This window comes from Grammomys surdaster, unplaced genomic scaffold (assembly GCF_004785775.1).
Source record: "Grammomys surdaster isolate TR1022 unplaced genomic scaffold, NIH_TR_1.0 226, whole genome shotgun sequence".
In the NCBI taxonomy this organism is placed as follows: domain Eukaryota; kingdom Metazoa; phylum Chordata; class Mammalia; order Rodentia; family Muridae; genus Grammomys; species Grammomys surdaster.
Genome location: NW_021604671.1, coordinates 180,973 through 202,523, shown reverse-complemented (window position 1 = coordinate 202,523; position 21,551 = coordinate 180,973). Strand labels below are relative to the sequence as shown.

At 37.0% G+C, this 21,551-nt stretch overlaps 1 non-coding gene across 1 annotated transcript; it reads left to right on the top strand.

Annotated features, from left to right (window-relative positions):
• Positions 1–20,789: 20,789 nt before the first annotated feature.
• On the top strand, positions 20,790–20,919 carry LOC114626071. The gene has a single exon (XR_003712175.1). It is a non-coding gene; the product is annotated as a small nucleolar RNA SNORA17 (small nucleolar RNA).
• The last annotated feature ends 632 nt before the right edge of the window (positions 20,920–21,551 follow it).

Genomic DNA, 21,551 nt, shown 5'->3' with positions numbered 1-21,551 from the left:
AGGGTGGCCTTGAACTGCTGATCCTCTTACATTCCACTCCCAAGTGCTGAAATATATATATCACCATGTCCAGCTTGTCTGCCCTAAAATTTGAGTACTTTTAATCAAAAATTCAATATATTCTATAAAAAGTAAAAGAAGACACTTCTGGAATGTAGTTCTTGTAAAAACTGAGTTATAAGTGGAATATAGCTCTGGCAGCAACTAGAAAAACTAGCAAAAGAAGCCCCCAAATCTACTTTAGAAGTTATTATCTTTCATTTGCAAGTGTAAATAGGGAGGCTGTAGAGCAAAGCAAAGAGAGGTAAATTGGAAGGCTGGCACCAGCTTGGATCTTTGCTCTGACACTTCAGGCAAGATGCTGATAGCCTGTTTTGTGTGAACATATAACTTGACAAATTCTGATTATGGAGTGGATAGGGAGGATGACATGTCTAGAATACTCCCACTGTACAGTAGTTGCTCAACTAAGAAATTAGGGAATGCCCACCCCATTTTTTCCTTTTAAGAGGGTCTAATTGTGCAAACTGATTTAGAATCAGTAATTCTTCTGCCTTAGACTCCCTCATGCTGATATTACGGGGATGAATCATGATGCCTTGATTTTTGAAAAAATTCTTTTTAACATGTATAAAGCAGTAGGAAGGAGAATCAGGAAATCAGGTAAGGCAGGGTGATGCTCTGATTCAGGAGAATCAAGGACTGAGGCTGAAAAATACATCACCTACTGGAAAGACATGTAAAACAAACTAAGCCAGCCCCTTCAAAGGCTGGAAGTTCATAGTAGTCAACAGTTCTTAGGAAGGGAAGACAGGCTTTTGTTAATGTTTTGATGCATGTTTACTTCAAGACCTGTGCACAGCTCTTAGTATCTATGGAAACCATCTCTGGCTTGAAGTTTCTGTTCTTTTGTGTTTTCTCCACCATACTGAAAAATAACTTCAGTCTGAGCTGTCTTTCGAAAGCCCACATGCTCAGAGCTGGATTCATGTTGTAAATGTCAACTTGAGACTGGAATGTAAATTTGGAGAGTTAAATTTGACCATATGTTTTTGGTAATAGTTGTTAATAACTTGTTGGGAACCGTTGCATTCTAAATGTAATCTCCAGTACTTGACAGGAATCATTATTTTTGTAATAGTCTTCGTACAAGGCTTAGATAATGATGCTGTTACTATCCTAGGCTATGGGACTGGCTTGTGGAAGGTGAGTGGCTGGCTGATAGTTTGAGTGCATACGCAAAACTGTAATGTTTTTTCCACTTTGAGAGAAAGCAATTACTTCATTTATTTATGTTAATTTCTTTTTGCAGTGAACTATCTAGGTAAGTGTTCTGCTACCTAGCCACACCCTTGGTCAAGAGGCAACAATATCTAACAAAGGTTTATAATGCTAATATTTAATATATAACATATATAAATAATATAATATTAATAGCAATATATTAGATGTATCATAAATTTATTTTTATTTGAATATACATAAATGAGCATGTAGCACAGGGATCAATAGTTAGTGCATATAATAATCCATTTTAGACTCAATTTAAATGTGAAAACATTGAGGTTTCAATCAAGACTTGTACAAGTGTTGTTAGATGTGATGTGTGGAATGACCATATGCTATGAAATATCAATGTCTATATTTGTTACTGGGTTAACCAAGAATCTTAAAACCAGAAAAAGAACAGAGGGAGGGATTAACCTGCTTTCTGTTACTACAGCAAATGCATGAGCTCATCAACATAAAAGCAGAGTTATCTTATCTTACAGATTTAAAAATCATTGCTTCTAATCCTGTGACATTGCAGCATACCATGGCCATGACTATGTGGTACAACAAATACTTTTACTGCTTGGATGTTGGGGAGCAAACTAGAGATGGAGAGAGAATGATTCTCACTGTTCCCCAAAATGATATCACCAATGAAGTAAGAATTCCCATTAGGTTCTACTTGTTAAATGTCCAACAACTTCCCATTGGCTGAGGAGCAAACATATGAGATGCTCTTAAGCAAACCATGTTAGAGGCATTAAGAAAAAATATGTGACACTTGTAACAGTGATAAAGACTATTGTGGTAATGCAATATTATGAAACTATCTCTTACGTTCTAAGATAATGGAACGTTTACTGGATCTCACAGCCAGTTAATAGTACACCTTAGGATTTAATATTGCTGCCCTATTGTGCACCAGCCTGTTTGCTTAACCTGGCATTCATAGAGCAACATGTCAATCAGACTTGCATGCCTTAGATTTCCAATGAAATTAGCTTTTGGAATCTAAGATAATACATAGCTATAATCTTAAAATATGTACTTTTCCTTACCCTTACCCAAAACCATACCTATAAATTATTTTCTGGAAACAGCAAAAATTGAGGCTGAAGTCTTATGAAATGAATAACCACCACAAATGTTGAAGATAAATTCTATGGATAATTACACACACAATTTTGGTATTGACTGATAAACAATGACTTTTCTAATTCTGTTTGTTATCTGGATCCATTTGGGTGAGTTTGAGTAAGTGACATAATTCCTCCTGAAATTCTGTTAAAGGTTTTTGTAGACTATCTTTCATCTTACCCCCCCATTGATGCTTTCTGTGTTGTTCAATAAATACAGACTGAAAGACCTTTGTTAGACACACACACACACACACACACACACACACACACACACAGAGAGAGAGAGAGAGAGAGAGAGAGAGAGAGACCCAACAGTCACAAGTGGGGGCAGACACAGGGACAGGGACAGATCCATAAGATAATCTTGAGACAGGCATAGATTCAGTCTCTTGAAAATGACAGAGGATGCAAGATACAGGATACATGGAGTAGAAAATTCAAATCTGGACTTGATCTCATTTAAATGACTCCTAGAAGAATTGCTTTTATTTCCTTCCTTTATGTTACACTGATGGATTATTGATTAACTCAGAGTTTATTATTCAGTCTTTCAAATCTATCACAACTTATGTTAAGTCCATTGCAATGAGGAAAAAAGACTGGCTCAATTTGAAATAACAGGTGTATCTGGGAATGAGTTATGAAGTCAGAACATCAAAACAAAACAAAAGAAAAATCTGCTGAGTATTATTATTTTTGTAAGAAATCAGCCTGTGAATTTATATTAATGGTTTTTGTGAATGACCATATCTTGGTTAGATAACAATTGGTAAGCAAGCCATTTAAGCAAGAAACATATGTCTAAGGTAATTAATGGGAGAAGAAAACTATTAGATGCTGCATTATTCTCATGTGCACACTTAATTTGGGAAGGAAATAAATCACTTCAGAGGCAATGCCAGAGAAATCTTTTGAATAGATTCTATGCCAGTTAAAATTTTGTTGTCATAAAAATATGTTTTGTATTTTATTCCTGTGTGTAAAAATCTATTGCAATAGATTGTAATTGATATTTTATACTAATTTTATGAACAGATATGGAAGAATTAGTTGCAAGCATTTTTATTAATAGTTTTTTATTTTCCTTAGTTTTGTCCAGATGATATGAGACCAAATGACGAAAAGGCACATCCATGTTTTAATAATTTTTAATAATTAAAATAATCTGCAGGTTTATTCTTTTGTATCCATTTTACTCGCAGACTTTTAATTTTCTATGTAATGAGAAGTTATATGTGGTCCTTTTAAATGTCTAGTGATTCTGAAATTGTAAATGTTTTAATCTTTCTGCTTTGAGAATTTAAAGAAAGTAACATGAAGAACACTCCTCTGGAAAGCAATAAAGAATTGCCACTTAAAAATGACAGTCAATAAAGATTTTAATTAACTAGTAAATGCCACTGGGAATTGTCCTCCTTTTAATCTTAAGAACCCTTCACTGTTGCTGTAACATGGGGGAAAATTCTGTTAGTCCTCCAAAGAATCTTGTTTTTATTACCTTTAAACAATTAAACTTACAGAGTCAGTTTCAAAATATTGCACTGCAATTACTGAGATGCTACACTTTTTCTGAATATAATTCCAGTGGGAAAGATAATATTTTGTATTATCTTTTTTATGAGTTTTTGGCATTGCTATTTAATTAAAACATTAGAAACCTCTCTTTGCATTCATGGCCTCTTTTTAAAAACCTATATATTATTGTTTATGTATGTACACATACATATACACACACAAACACACAAACACACGCCTGAAAATATATTTCTAGGAATTTTTAGGAACATATATAAAAACATGTATGATGAATAAAATATATACATATAGTCATGTATGTATATATACACATATACATGCACATATGCATATGTACAATTATATGCATTATTCTTAAGAATAAAATGTTGAGTTCATATAATGCTACATATATGTTCATGATCAGTGCTGAGTATTTGGCCCTGGACAACCAATTGGTGAGCCTTTCCCTGGGGTAGGCTACCTCTCCTCCTGTTCTAGGGTAGGCTACCTTTCCTCCTGTTCTGATTTCTTTAGTTACCTATAGTTCTTTGCATAGGGTTGAGACTGAAGAGACTTTTCTCTATTTAGTTGGGAATGTTCCTTGATGTAATTCTTGTTGAGCTCCCATTTGGGCAGCCATACTATGGATGTAGCTTCTGATATTATTAGGAAATACAATCTCCTAGTATATTTCTGATACTCCGGCTCCTAAACATTTATGCCATCTCTTTCTCAATATTTTTTGTGTCTTGGGTGTCAGACTGTTGTATAGCTATAGCCATGCAGACTGGATTCCCCAATTCTGCATTTTGATTGGTCATAATTTTCTGTAATGATCTGCTTCTGTTGCAGGAGAAGTTTTCTTGATGTAGGGTAAAGGCTACACTAATCTGTGACTATTAGGAGAAATATTTATAGATTGGTATTGATATTATGATGGTTAAGTAAATTGGTGGTTGTAGATTCTCCTCCAATAACCATAATTTCACTAACATTGAATATTTAGTTAGGGTTTGAATATTTGTCAAATGCTGTCTCAGCATCTAGCGAGATGATCATGTGATTTTTTCCTTGAGTTTGTTTATATAGTGGATTACATTCATGAATTTCTGAATATTGAACCATCCTCGCATTCCTGGGATAAAGCCTACTTGATCATGATGGATGATTGTTTTGATGTGTGCTTGGATTTCGTTTGCTAGAATTTTATTCAGTATTTTTGCATTGATATTCATAAGGGAGATTGGTCTGAAGTTCTCTTTCTTTGTTGGGTCTTTGTGAGGTTTGGGTATGAGTGTGATTGTAGCTTCATAGAACAAATTGGGTAGTGTTTCTTCTGTTTCTATTTTGTGGAATAGTTTGAAGAGTATTGATATTATGTCTTCTTTGAAGATCTGATAGGATTCTTTACTAAACCTATCTGGTCCTGGGCTTCTTTTGATAGGGAGACTTTTAATGACTACTGCTATTTCCTTAGGGGTTATGGGACTGTGTAGATAGTTTATTTGCTCCTAATTTAACTTTGGTACCTGGTATCTGTCTAGAAAACTGTCCATTTTATCCAGACTCTCCAGTTTTGTTGAGTATAGGCTTTTGTAGTGGGATCTGAGGATTTTTTGAATTTCCTCAGTTTCTGTTGTTATGTCTCCCTTTTCATTTCTGATTTTGTTAATTTGGATGCTATCTCTGTGCCCTCTGTTTAGTCTGGCTAAGGTTTTATCTACCTTGTTGTTATTTTCTCAAAGATCCAGCTTCTGATTTTGTTAATGGTTTTTATTATTCTTTTTCTTCCTACTTGGTTGATTTCAGCCCTGAGTTTGGTTATTTCCTGCCATCTACTCTTCTTGGGTGTATTTGCTTCTTTTTGTTCTAGAGCTTTCAGGTATACTATTAAGCTGCTAGTGTATGCTCTCTCCAGTTTCTTTTTGTAGGCTCTCAGAGCTCTTAGCACTGGTTTCATTGTGTCCCATAAGTTTTGGTATATTGTGCCTTCATTTTCATTAAATTTTAAAAAGTCTTTAATTTCTTTTTTTATTTCTTCCTTGACCAAGTTATCATTGAGTAGGGCATTGTTCAGCTTCCATGTGTATGTGGACTTTCTGTTGTTTTTGCTGCTTTTGAAGAACAGCCTTAGTTTGTGGTGATCTGATAGTATGCAAGGGATTATTTCAATCTTCTTGTATCTCTTGAAGCCTGTTTTGTGGCTGATTATGTGGTTAATTTTGGAGATGGTACCATGAGGTTCTTAGAAGTTATATTCTTTTGTTTTAGAATGAAATGTTCTATAGATATCTGTTAAATCCATTTGGTCCATAACTCCTGTTAGTTTCACTGTATCTCAGTTTAGTTTTTTTTTTTAACCATGATTCCATTGATGAGAGTGGGGTGTTGAAGTCTCCCACTATTATTGTGTGAGGTGCACTGTGTGCTTTGAGCTCTAGTAAAGTTTCTTTTATGAACATGGATGCCCTCAAATTTGGATCATAGATGTTCAGAATTAAGAGTTCTTCTCTGTAGATTTTTTTCCTTTGTTGAGTATGAAATGTCCTTTATCTTTTTGATAACTTTTGGTTGAAAGTTGATTTTATTCAATATTAGAATGACTACTCCAGCTTGTTTCTTGGGACCATTTGCTTGGGAAAAAAATTTTTTTTTCAGGTCCTTTCTTTGAGGTAGTGTCTGTCTTTGACACTGAGGTGCATTTCCTATATGACTCCTGATCCCTTTCTAGGTTTTCTATCTCCAGGATTGTCTTCCTTTGTGATTTTTTTTATAGTTTCTATTTCCATTTTAGACCCTGGATGGTTTTGTTCAATTTCTTCACTTGTTTGGTTGTGTTTTCCTGAAATTCTTTAAGGAATTTCTGTGTCTCCTCTTTTAGATCTTCTACCTGTTTACCTGTGTTCTCCTGTATTTCTTTAAGGGAGTTATTTATGTCCTTCTTAAAGTCCTCTATCTTCATCATGTGATGTGATTTTAAATCAGAGTCTTGCTTTTCTGGTGTGTTGGGGTATCCAGTACTCGCTGTGGTGGGAAGCTGGGTTCTGATGTTGATCTTTCTTTATTCTTTATTTTTGATGTTTTGACTATAATTTGTCATCTAAAGTTTCGTTTCTATAGATCCACCCTATTTGTGAGACTTTCACTGAAGTTTTTAATTGGCTTAATGAAATTATCATCTTCAGCATCATTTCAGTTCAGAAGTTCTTAAAAATTCAAAATTTGTTGTTAGTCTTAAGTTGATTTTCTAATTTCATTCATCTCTTTGTTGTTGTCTTTATTGGATTCTTGGACCATCATTATAATCATTTCTTGGAATTCTTCGTCTGATTGTTCTTCCATGTCATTTTCAATAGATACCATTGATATGAGATTTATATGTCTTTGGAGAAAACATTGTTTATGGTTTTTTATGTTTTCTTTTATTTCTTCATTGAAATTTACACACTTGGAATTAGTTTGTCGGTTGGTTGAGTCTTTCCTTTTTTTCTCAAGTCATCTTTTAGCTAGCATGTTTATAATGTTCAGTTGAGGGCTAGTTAGAATGGTTTTGGTATTGATTTTGTTTATATGTCTAGTATTTGTGACTACATACTCTTTCCCAGGTCTTCTCCTTATTCGTTATAGATGGGTGACTTTTACACCTTAGTCAAGGAGCTTAGAATATGTTTCACCTGGTAGTTTGGATTGGTTATGGATCTAAAGACCAGATAAGACAATGGGAGCAACCTAACAAGGTAGCTAGTACAGCTTCTGAGTATTGAAGGGTAGGAGTGATCTAGGTCTCCTAGTCAAGTGTGTGGCTCGATAGTCCCTTGAGGGAACAGGTTGAGAACTTGCAATCCTCAATAAGTGAGAGAGCTTAGAAGGAGTTTGTGGATCTTGACAAGGAAATGTGGGTAAATTATAACGAAGAGGGCTTCTGAATAGGAGCAAAGACAGCCCACCTGTGTGTGCCTATACAAAGTGCATGTGTGTAATGATTTTTGGTAGTGTGGGATCTGGGATCTGATGGTCACCAGGAGGAGTTTGGATTCTTGCTAGGCAGGTATGGGTGACCAGAATCCAGAAAATGAATTCTTAAAAACAGAGTTGTAGCTCATTATCTTCCTTTCAGAGATGGATTACTTTACGCTTTCCAGTTTTTACTGTAATATTCTCTACCACCCACTACCCTATGAGTATGAAAACATGACAAAGCTTCCAAGGAATTAACACTAATTAAGAGTGTACCTGGATCAATTTATCATCACTACTAGGTATAGAAGAAGTAATTTAAATGTAGCATAAGATGCATTTGAATTAGGTGAAATTTTCTAGATAGACGTATTTTACAATAAGCATTTTTGTAATTACATTTATTCAGCCAATAAATCATAGTGGCACTGAGGTAGGTAACAATAATAATTCAGGCACAGTAGAGCTATAGATAGCAGATGTAAAGACACATTAGAGACATGAGCTTTATATCTTACATGGAGAAGACAACTAACTCTTAATCTTACCTCTTCATTGAAAATGTGTGTGTGTTTAAGTGTATATGCACACACACACACACACACACACACACACACACACATATATATATATATATACACACACACACACACTGTGTTGTATGCTCTTAATAATGTCATATAATGCAATAAATAATCACTAACATTTACTGAGCTTTAGATACAAATGAAGTTATTCCTATAAAAAGCCTCAGTACACAAATTCACTCTTTCTAATATTCTTTCTCCTTCTTTATGGTACATAAAACTGAATCCTTGGGTAACACATGGTGGAGACTGAGCTCTTAGCCCAGGGAGGGGATTTTTTTATTCAACATTCTCATCAGTATGTGGAAGGCTTCTAGTCTTCTGTTGTTGGTGAGTAGCTAGCAGTGTCTCTTGTCCAACACAGGAAGTAGTGCTGAAAAGTTTCAATGACTTTCTACAATGCAGCAGTGGATATTGTTTGAGAACAGGAGATTTTAGTGAGCTTAAGTACCCACATTCTACTTAGATATAGAAACTGGGTCTACCCCAAAGTGTGGCTGTGATCTCAGGCATACCCACTCCTTTGATAACAGTTATCACAAGTATTAAATGCTGATATTTTCAATACTCTAGATCCATTTTGTAGAAGAGAAAGTGTTTTATTAGTACATATAATTCACATGAAAATGACCTAATTTTCACTAAAATACTTGAGTGCTACATGGAATTAGAACGCTCACACACATTATTGTATAGCAGTTTCCATTCAGATATATGGGTTAGCCAGTGTGCGTTTGTCTCATACTATGTAATAATTTTTTAAAGGGGGTTCATTTGACTGCTTTGATATAAAGTGTGAGGTAAACATTGTGCGAGTTTAGAACAGAATATTATCATTCAATTTAACCAGAGCTTCCTGTTTACAAGCTCAGCACACCATGCCAAATTTGAGCTATACTATCTTTCTTTCTCTTCCCTGCTGACCTACCATTTCAATACACTAAATCACTGCACGGAGTGTGAAGTTAGGAAATCAAACTTACTTAAAAATCAGCTCCTACTTCTGTCATTATAGGGCTTGATTTAAGGAACCATACAGATACCTCAATGCAAAGAATTTCACTCTTTAAATGTTGTATAACATTTGATGTAACCTGTATGTATTTTTTTTTTGCAGACTTTAAACCTCTCTATAGGCATGTTAGCCCCAATGCAATGCAAATACAATCAGATACCTGCTGCTATATTACTTAGAGAATGCTGATAATAAATATACATTTTTAAGTTTTCTAGATATTTCCAGACCATAGCAGGTTGTTCCTTTTGCTGCTAAACATGGATTTAAAGAACTGATTCTATGTACTTACACTCATCACAAGCAAGAGACTACTTTTGGTTTTTGATCAATTTTTAAAAATAATGTATTGTAGAATAGTTTTATTTATAAGGTATGGAATCTAAGTTGGGTGATTATAGACTACCTGTTAAGAAATTTGAGCATCGTCCTTTTTTCTGGATCAAAAGGGCTCCAAATTGGTGAGACATTTGAATGTGTATGTAGTCTAAGATAGATCCATAGGGAGGAATATCTGAAGAGAATTGTTAGACTTGTCAGGCTTTACTTAGAGTGATTCAAATCTCCATGTACATTTGTCCTAGCTAATTCATTTATCACCAAGCAAGCCATTTCTCAGCCAGAAGTAAAGACTCAGATTAAATGAAGTATCCAGACATCCATCTAGGAAATTGTAAGGAATGGGAACATTTGCCATATAGGGTGGTATAATGACCAACATAATTATCAGAACAATATAATTTTGTGCTATTATTGCTTAATTTTTCTCTCTCTTAGTTTTCTGTAGCATAATTGTTATTAAAATATGACAAACTAATGAGTAGTCATCTCAAGAAGTACTTTTAAATGCATAACTGATCTGTTAATAACTCTTGTTTGTGGAGAATTTTCCAGTCTCCTTGCCTCCAGTATCATGGGATACATGCTTAATACTAGTCTATGGTGCCAAGAAATGTTCATGAACCCCAAAAAGACCACCAAGGAGCTGATTCCAATGTAGTCACATTAGGGTTTCTTTATTCAAGCTTGAGTTAGGCTCCCTACCAACCCTGACACAGCAGAAAGGTGGAGCCCTGAGTCTAGTTTTAGGCAAACATTTATAGAGGCAAGAAGGGGTATCCAGCCAGGTACACATCTGATTGGAGGCCATTACGGCCTTGATCATAATTGGCTGGTGCTGGGAGTCAAACCATAAACTTAACTTGTTTTCCTTCTCATTGGTGGTTGTTAGGAAGTTAAGTGCCAGGGACAAGCTTGTAACCTGGGGGTGTAGATATTTTGGGGAATAATATGGAAACTGGTGCTGGTTGCAGGTTTTGTTGGGATGTAACCTGGAAACTGGTGCTCTGTACCAGTCTGTTAGTTAACCTGAGTTCAACCTTAGGTCAGGTTCTCTAAAATAAAGTCTGAACCAAAAAGATTTAGTCTCTCAATCTATCTCAATATACTCCAGGGCCCTCTCCTGTGAATCTGCAGTCGACACAGGAACATGGCTAAAAAAGGAGAATCAGATGTTGCAGATTCTGAGACACACAGTCCAGAAACAGAACAGTGATACAGTAGAATAGTAATACAGTAGAATAGTGATACAGTAGAATAGTGATACAGTGGAATAGTGATACAGTAGAACAGTGATACAGTGTAATAGTGATACAGTGTAATAGTGATACAGTGGAATAATGATATAGTGGCGGCAAACTATAAAGGATGAGCTTTTCGAGAAGTAACCAAGTCCCGCTGGTGTGAGAGAGTGGCATTTGTGTCAGCACCCACAGTGCCACCCACAGTGGCATTTGTGTTGGCACCCACAGAGTGAGAAAGCAGCCACTAGAAGAATCTCCTAAGGGAAGCACTGAAATGTTAGTTAGGAAAAAATGATAATCAGACAAACAGAAAGAAGGACAATGCAATTTGGAGCTTTATGCCCTAGATGAGGATATTTTAAGCACTTGAGTAGGTGAGATTCCTCATCATCCACCCAACAATAAGAGTAACAACAACACCCTGATGGGTGCCTCTGTCCCTAAAGTCCTGTGCTCAGTATGGCATGGTTCCTTTGGCCACTCACATCAGTGATCATTGCCCACTGTATTCCTGCCCTAGGAATGCTTTCTTTTTTTGTTCTTAGTCCTCAAAATTCAAGTGATAATTTCCCCAAATCTGCAAAGATTTGTGGAATATACTCATTGTGACTCTGGGAATTTAGGATAGATTTACTCTATGGAAATAGTGATAAATGAAAACAAAATGCAGCTAACTGGGCAACTTGCATCCTAACTCTTGAAATGCAATACTTTCCAGAATTTCTAGTTGGCTTGCTTCTTCTCATGCTCTGAATAGATAGCCACAGAATAAGGGCAGCAATAGAAGGACTTCATATGTCAGCATGAAGTTTGCTACAAATGCCTGTGGTGGTTAAGGAAATTCAGACAATTTGCTTCCTTTTATGGTTCACTAAATTTGCATGCACACGACACTTAGCCACAGTATGTTGAGATGTGCTGTAGACTCTCTTTGCTGGTAACCAGACAAACCCTCAACGGGCAGTCACAAGCAGATTTACCTGATAACAATGCTGATCAAGATTGAATTATGTCTTATAGTGGGTAAAAGGCTTCATTTTAATTTCAAGAAATTTGATTTAAATATCGATATTGATTATAATGACAATTGAATTCATTTTAATCATTTAAATTTTGAAAGAAAAGAATTAAAATCAAAATATCTCTGTGGTATCACAAGAACTGAGTACACCTGAGGCCCCAATCCTGACCCCAGTACCACCCCAAATACTGATTATTTTTTTTAACATTTAACTTACATTTATGAAAATATTTAAATTTTTGTTGCCTTTTTACATAATTACATGACATTAATTTCTAGTGACTAAGGTTTTAGAAAGTTTCTGATAGTAAAATGAAGTTTCTCTTGTTCTAACTCTACCAAATTAGAGGCAAAGTTACAAAGAGAAATTCTGTCAAGTAGTTTCGTGAGGACTTCAAATGCACCAAAACATGTTCCTTCACATTCTGTACATGCCTCTGCTTCAGTGTGTTTGGATCTCTTCAGCAATTTTTATCTGATAATTCTTTGAGAGTAAGATAATCCAGACAAGCTATTATTACCAAAAGCCATGCCCAGTCCTAGAACCTCCTTTATTGAGCTAGCACTAACAACTTTAGGCCTGAAGCGAAATGAACTTTGCATCCAAACTAATATAAAAAATATAAAAATGAATTTTTAACAGTTTCATATAAAATGTTTTGAAGATATTTATGATGAAGTAGTCAAGTGGTTAAGGTGATGGACTTTAAAGCCCTTTTTATCTGCCAATAAAACCTTTCCTTTGTTTCAATTTTCCTTCAGTACACAGTTTCCTCTGCATCTGTCTTTGTTAGGTTTATTATCATTGCTGAGATGAAATATTATGACCAGAAGCAATATGGGGAGAAAAATATCTATTTCATGCACAGTTTCATGTAACAGTTCATCATCAAAAGGATGAACTCAAGGGCAGAAACTCAAACACGGCAGGAACCTGGAGGCAGAATTATTTCAGAGGCCATGGAGGGTGCTGCTTACAGTCTTGTTCCCCATGGCTTACAAAGCCTTCTCTCTTATAGAATCCAGGATGACCAGCCCAGGGGTAGCCACACTGACAATCTACTAGTTCATCCTGCGTAACTTATTGTAGGCTTAGATTTTTCTAAATCTACTTTGAGTTCTTGAATGCTTTAATCCTCCCTTCTAGTCCATCGACTGACTAGAGGTAGGGGGAAAAGATGGTTAATAGGACATAGGGGTTATAGACCTATTTAGAAATAGTTTCTTTGAGGCAATTCCAATCTTTGTTGTCAGGATACCAGCAGTCAAGTCCAATAGCAAACACCAAACACAAATCAGTAGCAGCAGTCTAGTCTGATAGCAAACACCAAACATGAATCAGTAGCAGTGTCTTGATCCAACAGAAAAAGACTTTGACAAATCAGCATGAGACAGCAGAAGCTGCCAGAATCAACTATAATACCATGAGATGTTCTTTGGTGCATTTCTCTCTACGAAGTAAAGACCAGCAAAGACCAGCAAAACATTGTACAGCATTGCAATGCAAGGGAGAGCACACTTTCACTGTCTGTAGGGTTCTACTTGTATTATATACTCTTTCTAAACATCACATGCCCTCTCAAGCATCTGCTTCAGCAAAACATCCACTCACAAGACAGTTTCCAGAAATATATCATGTGATACATCTGAGTTTCCAAAGAAGCCAGGCATTTCCACTTCAAATTAGTATGTAAAAAAATGTCTTACAAGCTTCCTGTATGCTAATCTTGTGGAAACATTTTCTGAATTGAGGATCTTTCCTCTCCGATGACTCTAGTTTATGTCAAGTTGATATAAAACTAGCCAGCACAGCATTTGTATTTCCGCAGAAATGTTTTAGTTATTTCTATGTACCTATCATCGTTTTTGGAAGATCTCTTTTCCTCTCTCTGTTATTATGTAGTTCTTCACATTGAATTCTTGATCAAAATAAAGAATCAGTTAGTTGTGTGAATAGAGCTGGGAGCAACTGATGTCTTGTTGAAGCTGACCCTGAGGGTATTCCTTCCTTTTACTATCAGCCTGCTCCATCAAATAGGCTGATGGCCATTAATGATTGCATTTTTCCATTGAGGGAAAAGCAGACTTCTAGAAACATACTCTTGAAGTTCAAAGTTACTATGTACTTGTTACTATTGTCACATGTATTATGGTGAAGACTAATGTGTCAGTTAATTTTTGTTAGCTTCATACAAACCTAGACCGATTTGGGAATAAGGAACCTCAATTGAGGAATTGTCCCCATCAGATTAGTTTGTAGGCAAAATTTCAGGGGCATTTTCATGGCTAATGATTGATATGGGAGGATCCAGCCTATTGTGAGTGGTACAGTTCCTAGGCAGGATGTCCTGGATTGTGTAAAAAAGAAGACTGAGCAAGTTGTGGGGAGCAAGCTAGTAAGCAGAATTTCTCTATGGCTCCTGCCTCTGCTTCTGCTTGAGTTCTTGTCACAACATGTCAATACCTAACTGGGATAAGCTGTGGTAATTTGAATATGCTTAGCCCTGGACTTGGCACTAGTCGAAGGTGTCGCCTTGTTGGAGTAGATGTGGTCTTGTTGGAAGAAGTGTGTCACTGTGAGCATGGGCTTTAAGATTCTTATCCTACAGTGGTGGCGCACACCTTTAATCCCAGCACTTAGCAGGCAGAGGCAGACGGATTTCTGAGTTCGAGGCCAGCCTGGTCTACAGAGTGAGTTACAGGACAGCCAGGGCTACACAGAGAAACCCTGTCTCGAAAAAACAAACAAAAAAAAAAAAAAAAAAGATTCTAATCCTAATCTTAGCTGTTTGGAAATCAGTCTTCTCCTGTTTGCTTTGGGAACAAGATGTAGAACTCTCAGCTCCTCCTATACCATGCTTGCCTGGGTGCTGCCATGTTCCCACCTTGATGATAATGGAGTGAACCTCTGAATCTGTAAGCCAGCCCCAATTAAATGTTGTTCTTATAACGCTTATAAGAGTTGCCTTGGTCTTGGTATCTGTTCATAGCAATGAAAACCCTAACAAAGGCAATCCCCAATTTTTTGATTATGTTATGTATCACAGCAAAAGTATCCCCACTTGGTAAATGTAGCTAACCTCTCTGGGTCTACAGATTGTAGCTTGGTTATCATTTATGTAATGGCTTATATTCACATATAAATGAATATGTATCATATCTAACTTTCTGGGTTACTTTAGTCAGGATGTTTTCTTCCTAGTTACATGAATTTATCTGCACATCCCTGACAGAATGATCTCTTAGTTGTGTTACTGATCTTAGCTTTCTGGCAGGTGTAAAATGAAATCTCAAAGTACTTTTGATTTGCATTTTCCTAATGTCTAAGGATGTTAAGTTCTCAGCCATTTGAGATTCCTTTATTGAGAATTCTGTTTAGATCTGTACCCCATTTTAAAAATTATTTGTTTTTGCATATCTAGATTCTTGAATTCTTTACATATTTTATTAGTCCTCTGTCAGATGTGGAGTTGGTAGAAATCTTTTTTTCATTTTGTAGGATGCCATTTTGTCCTATTGACAGTGTCCTTTGCCTTATAGAAGCTTTTCAGTTTCATGAGGTCCCAGTTATTAATTATTGACCTTATTACCTGTATTAATGGTCTGAGCGGTCTGTTCAGAAACTCTTCTGTGGTAATGAGTTCAAAGCTATACCCTACTTTCTCTTCTATCAGATTCACTGTATTTGGTTTTATGTTTAGGTTCTCAATCTATTTGTAATTGGGTTTTGTACAGGCTGGTGAGTATAGATCTGTTTGTATTCTTCTACATGCAGGCATTCAATTGTTGAAGATGCTCTCTGTTTTTTCAGTGTGTATTTTTTATTTCTTTATAAGAAATTAAGTATCCATATATGGTTGGACTTATGTCTGACTCTTCAGTTCAATTCAGTTGATCAACATGTTCATTTTTATGCCAATATGTGTGGTTTTTATTAATGTAGCTCTGTGGTACAACTTGAAATCAGAAATTCTGATACTTCCTACAGTTCTTTTATTGTTCAGGATTGTTTGCACAAGTAAAACTCAAATTTATCAATGCCATATGCCAGAAATTTAGCCTATTAGGAAATTTTCATATTTTTAATTATATCCTCTCATTCTATTTTAATTCTTATTCTTTGTAATGGATTAAAGTAGTTTGGAAGCCTTTTACTCCTTCTGACGTTCCTATCAAACACCTATGTTTCTTGCTTTGAGCTTTTCTTCAAGGTCAGCCTTTTCCTTCTAAGAAAAACAAAAGGGGGAATTCCTTGGCCTCTCTACTAGAGCAGTCACCACATGGCAGAGCAGGCCCCTCCTCCACTACTTCTAAATCTGCCATTAACCTTTTCTCCCCAACAGGAATACCCAAAACAATGTTCATGCTTTCCCACCATTAATGCCTTTTCCCCCAACAGAAATGCCTAAATAACAGTGTTCGTGCTTTTCAACCCAAAATTTTTTGCTTTTTGTTTAAATGTCTCCTTTTTTCTCTAACACTCATGATATATTCCCAACATTTTTTTTTTCAATTTTTAAGACTTCAAGGTTTAAAGGTCATCTAATCTACTTTCACAGGATAAATCAACATGCTGATCACCATCTTTCAGCTCCTAATTAACAACTAGTTTCCTTTTACAGACAAATTGTTGCTGCCTACATTATTAAAATGTTTTTCTTCCTCAGCCATCCAAAACAGACTCAAAGGTGACTTCTAAGACTAAAATTTCCTCAAACACCTTTGCCTTTCTAGAATCTCAATGACACACCATGATGTTCCTGATCCCAAGTAGCCTAATGTTTACTACACACCCTTTGCAGACATCCCCCTGCCTGGGTGCTGCTTCCTTGTTGTGATTAATCTACAGGTGGTCCCACAAGTCCAACAGAGACAATGCCACCTCCTGGAACCTGCCTAGGATGCCATGCATTCTTCTTTCAGCCACACCACCTGACTGCAGATTTGAGAGACACGCTGAGATCCAGAGATGCATGCCAAGATCCAGAGACTCATTGAGTCCTACAGACAGATTCAGACCTTCCAGCTACAAATGAACTCTTTTGCCAAAGTCAAATAGCTTAAGTTACACATTAGTGAGGAAAACATAATGTCTATCTAGAATAGTCAGACATTACTACCATCAAACTGTACCACCTGAATTCAATTGATTCAATGATCCCTTGCCTTCCCTACCCCACCCCAACTCCCCTTACCCTTTGGCTTAATGGTGCTAACCCCTCTGGCCTACATAATACTTTCTTTCGGCTTCCTCATCCAAAATTTTCACCACAGTGACCCCCCCCTTTTTTAAAAAAGTAAAGGGGAGGAGATGTGGGACTGCGTAAGGGAATCCTGGGTCATGGTTGAGCAGGTGCCTAGAACCCCAAGACTCTGTGTGAGAACCAGCAGGAGTTCTGCACCCCCCAGGGAAAAAAAAAAACCATGAAAAGTCCTGAAAAGCAGTCATGTCTCCATAGAATTACATTGTTCAGTCACATAGGCCAGATTAGAGGCCTCAGGGCCTAGGGATTTACATACTAATGAAGGCCAGAGGGTGGAGCAAATTAAGCATGCCTCCCTAGATCCTCCCCCATCCTCCACAGATCCTCCCCCTTTCTCCCTCCCTATATAACTCAGGACTGCCCTGAGTTTTATGCGGGTATGCCTAGATCCGTCTGCCATCCGCCATGACAATAAACCTTTCTGGAACAATAATAATAATAATAATAATAATAATAATAATAATAATAAAAGTAAATGAAGTAGTTTGGAAGGTTTATATTGTAGTTTGTGGGATTCACAGTTGGGATACTTCTGTTGCCCTTTCTCCCTTGAAGCAATGTGAAAACTAAACAGCAGAGTCAAAGATTCTACCTTCATTGGTTCTCATCCCATCTGACTAGAGTATGTGGCATCTTTAGCACTATGGTCTTATCATCTAGTGCTGGTGGGCAATCAAAAGGAGTGGTAAGAAAGTGAGATATTTTGGAGGACTCTGGGGGCAAGCCTGACCAATAACTCACATAGAGGTATCCTATACTTGGCACTTGGATACTTGTTTATAACTCACTGCTTCTAGAATAGCATTTTCTAACCACACAGGCTATCTCATTTTTAACTCTTTTTTTAAATTTTATTTTTAACAAAGCTATAAAATATTAGATTTCTATATGGGTTTTCCATATGTTCCTCATTTTGGCTAATGTTCCCCAACCCAAGCCCTGTAGCACTCTCATCTCGTTCTTGCTGAATAATGAGCCTATGCAGACCATTCTTAGTCAAGTCACCACATTCTACTCCCTTGCCCCCACAGGCTTAATATAATGCCATAATATAATGCAAAATTCATTTAGTCCAACTTCAACACTGACCATAGGCTTTTACAATCTCAGCACTGTTTAAAAGTCCAAAGTCTCTTCTGAGACTTATGAAAATCTCTTAACTATAACTCTCTATAGAATCAAAATAGCAAAGAAGATCACATACTTCATCATACAATGGCACATAATATGTATTATCATCATAAAATGGAGGAAAAGAAGTATAGTGAGGAAATACTAGACCAAATCAATACTGAAAACTAATAGGGCAAATGTCAGAACTTCATGTCTGGTATTAGATGGCTCTTCCCTTCCAGCTTTGCTGACTGTAATATACTTCTCTCTTAGGTTGTTTCTACACTCTCTCTGAAGTTCTCCTTGGGAGGTACACCATGGCTCTGGCATTTCCAACATCTTGGGGTCTTCATTGAAATCAAGATTTCACCTTCATAGATTCAGTGGCCTATCAGAGCCTTGATGCAGGAATACCCATGTCACACCTCTTGCTTGAGTGGCTTTTATTAACTACAGAGAAAGATTCTACAGCCCTCTTTTTTATCCTTGACTCTAAATATAGAAGCATATGATGTGGTAGAAGTTGCCAACTTCTTCTGCTTGCTGATACAAGAACCTGTTCTCCTCTTTGAGTTACAGTAACTTCTTTCCATTGTTGATGGTTTCCTTTGCCCCTTAAGCTTTCCTTTTATTCCTTTTCACAGGTTGAAAGCTTAGTTGTGTGGGTTCTTGCCACGAGGTTGCTACTCCTTTTGTTCCATTTTGAATCAGGACTTCCTTTAAACTTTTCATTTCTTGAATCACAAAACTTGGTGCCAACATTACATTCTCTTGTTCTCTTTTTCTCCTTGAACTGAGCATTTTCCTTGCTTGCTTTTTTTTTTTTAACTATAGATCTGCATACTAATGATCTATAATACTGATAACCATACTAATAACCAGAGGACATTAGGATACAAATGAACATAGGGTACAATCAATACTAAGCTCCTCTACCAATAATGTTAATCTAAAACTTTTCAATTTATCCTCAGGCAGACTTTTTTTTCCGACTAGTGAAAAAAGAAAACACGTTCTTTGTCAAAATATTACAAGAATTGTTTCTAAGACAGCAGCTAATATTCTCCTCTTCTAAAAGTACTTTATCTGGGCCATAATCCACATTGCTTTCAACTCTACTGTCTTTTTGTGCTCTTACTATGATGACCTATTAAACACTGCTTATAGCATTCCGTTACTGTCTTAGTCTAAATTCCACAAATCATTGTTCTCCAAACAACAGTTTGGTCAGGCCTGTCACAGCAGTATCCCAGTTCCTGGTATCAAGTTCTGTCTCAGTCACTGTACTACTGCTGTGAGGAGATACCATGGTCACTCTTTTAAAAGACAACTCTTATAAAAGAAAGCATTTAATTAGGGACTTGTTTACAGTTTTAGAGGGTTGGTCCATGATCATCATGATGAGAAGCAGACAGGCATGGCACGGGAGAAGTAGTTGAAAGCTTTGCATCCTGTTCTGCTGACAGCAGGCAGAGAAGGGGTGAGGGGAAAGGGTTTGGAATGTGCTTTTGAAATCTCAAAGCCTCCTAATCCTTGTCAGTTGTTCTACATGAGAACCAAGAATTTAAATGTATAAGCCATTTGGAGCCCATATCATTCCAACCTCAAGTTCTTTGAATACAAATCCATGGATGTTATAGTTGAGTCATATAGTTCAATTTCTGTTTTTGTTGTTGTTGAGTGTATAAGTGTTTTGCCTGCTTTATGTATGTGTACCATGGGCCTGAAGTGTCTTCAATGGCCAGAAGAGGGACATAAGCTTCCTTGGAACTGTAATTATGAATAGTTGTGAGCTGCCATGTGATTGCTGGGAACTGAACCTATGTCCTCTGTAAGAACAAGTGCTCTTATGTCCTGAACCATCTCTCAGCCACCAACATTTAATCTTTAAAGCTGTTGTTCTGGAATCCACAGTCATAATTACTGAGCAACTCTTCTATCTTAGGTAACAGTCCAGAACACAGCAGATGGGACCTTACACTATCAGAGAGACAAACTGCCCTGAAAAGAGCGACAATGTGTTTGAGATTTTGTAATGAACACAGAGCAAACTCTGGGGACATACTTGGGAGCCTATTAGTATTTGTTTATACATAAATGTCTGTAATAGTATCTACTGTTCATGGCCCCTCAGTTCTTTGCATCTGAAGCACGGTAGGAAACTGGTAAGCTTGTTATAGGAAGCTTAGGAAGTTTTACTGCATCACTTGAAAATCAAATCTTTAGAATTTAAACCCTGATTATTAAAATAAAGGTCACAAAATGTGCTATAATCAAGGCTTGATGTCTGTGATACAAAATTAAGAAATATAAAATTCTCAAAGTCTTTGAGGCTTTGCAGGTGTGGCTGCTGTGTTAATGTGTATCAGCAGGTGGCAGAGATGAGAAAGGCTATGTCTATGCTCATTGTTCTGACCTGTGAACATCTGAATGATTAGTAGCCTAACATTCCCTGAAAAAAAAATGAGCTTGAAATGACCAACAGTCCAGCATCAGAGGGCCCAGACAAGGGAGCTAGTCTGATGCCAAGTAGACCTTGGGGGATACAGACTGTGTTTGAGATGACCTCTCCTCAGTGTTACAATGTGTAAATGGGGCATAGCACTCTCTGAGACCACTCCTGAGATGACCCCAGATACTCAGAGGAACCTCTAAGAGGAGAAAGTATGTGGTGGAGAAATGAAAAAAAAAAAAAGAGAAATGGAGGGATGTGAGCACAATGAAGAGGCAGACCTAGAACCTTGAGGGTAATGAAAAATTTCTTGATGTGAGAAGTCAGTGATGCCACCTGAGACCATGGTGGGTTCTTGGGCTGTGCTGCCTCTGGGGGCCACATGCTCAGCACAGTAGAGCTGGCTCTAGATGTAAGTGACCTGGCCCTGAGAGTTTGAGCATGTGAGGGGCAGTCCTGCTTCTTGTCTGCTATGCGATGGCATGGTGAGGGAGTGATGGCCATCTCCTTTGCCCTTGGCAGCATAGTCTGGGGGAGAATAACTGGGGCAGTGAGGGCAAGGGAGAAATATTCTTTGATACTCTCTTACCTTGTCACCTATGGCATGAGGAAGAGCTGGTTCTGGGGCCC